This window comes from Lupinus angustifolius, chromosome LG11 (genome assembly GCF_001865875.1).
Source record: "Lupinus angustifolius cultivar Tanjil chromosome LG11, LupAngTanjil_v1.0, whole genome shotgun sequence".
In the NCBI taxonomy this organism is placed as follows: domain Eukaryota; kingdom Viridiplantae; phylum Streptophyta; class Magnoliopsida; order Fabales; family Fabaceae; genus Lupinus; species Lupinus angustifolius.
In genome coordinates, this window is record NC_032019.1 from 25546291 (window position 1) to 25547014 (window position 724).

Below are 724 nucleotides of genomic sequence, written 5' to 3' on the forward strand. Positions count from 1 at the left end.
TCAACAGTTTTAGGCTCAATCTGAGATACAAAAGCTACAAAATTGCAAAAATTTCTTAAGGAACTACGGGTTACCACTCCCGTAGATATGTCACCTATTACTTTGTCGATTGGGTGAGCTTTCTTGGTTTTCCACACAGTAGGCATATCTGAATGTTCCTGAGATCTGGTTTGACCTTCTTCATTGGTTACTTTTCCATTCTTCACGTCTTTTGAGTATAGCTTCCTCTAAAGCACCTGCAACATCATCAGACACGACCTTTCTCTTCTCTTTTGGAGAAGATTCGTCAAATTGTACATGGATAGACTCTTCTACTTGCATTAAATATTTATTAAAGACTCTAAAGGCTTTGTTATGAATCGAGTATCCCAAAAATATTCCCTCATGGGCTTTTGAATCGAATTCTCCTAAAGCCCGCTTTCCATTATTTAATATAAAACATTTGCATCCGAAAGCGTGAAGATGGGATATGTTTGGTTTACGGCCTTTCAAAAGTTCATAAGGAGTTTTATTTATATTAGGCCTTAGAAGTACTCGATTTATAACATAACATGTAGTATGCACTGCATCTGCCCAGAATTATTTGGGGATATTACTTTCATTAAGCATGATTCTCGCTAATTCTTCTAAAACACGATTTTTTCCTCTCAACAACTTCATTTTGTTGTGGAGTACGAGGTGCAGAGAATTGATGTAAAATGCCATGCTTATCACATAATTTATC